Raw genomic sequence first — 310 nt, 5'->3', positions numbered from 1 at the left:
AGGAGGGGACCCCACCTTGCCGAGCTGGCCGGGCCGCCGGCGGCGGCAGCTGCATAATAGCGACTTTAACCTCCCAACGTAACTCGGCTCCCCCGCCCCCCAGCCCGCGGGGGGTCAGCGCCAGTGGGGGGTTCACCAGGTGGCCCCCGAGGTGACCCGGGTGCGCTGTGCCCTCGCAGAGAGCGGCGGCTTGGAGCGTGAACGGCCGAGGTGGCTGGAGGCCAAGCGGTCAGCGGGGAGAGGAAAGGAGGGCGGTGGGGAACGCGTTGTTTGTTTGGTTCGCACCGGGGATTGGGCTCGCTGGGGGCGC

General features: G+C 71.3%; 1 protein-coding gene across 1 annotated transcript in view; it reads left to right on the top strand.

Annotated features, from left to right (window-relative positions):
* CHD7 (chromodomain helicase DNA binding protein 7) overlaps positions 1 to 310 on the top strand; it is a 189,976-nt gene that overhangs the window by 977 nt on the left and 188,689 nt on the right. The gene's annotated exons all lie outside the window — the stretch shown is intronic.

The sequence above is a fragment of the Colobus angolensis genome, unplaced genomic scaffold, assembly GCF_000951035.1.
Source record: "Colobus angolensis palliatus isolate OR3802 unplaced genomic scaffold, Cang.pa_1.0 Scaffold92, whole genome shotgun sequence".
Taxonomy (NCBI): domain Eukaryota; kingdom Metazoa; phylum Chordata; class Mammalia; order Primates; family Cercopithecidae; genus Colobus; species Colobus angolensis.
The sequence above is the reverse complement of the archived record's forward strand: the minus strand, read 5'-3'. Positions and strand labels throughout refer to the sequence as shown.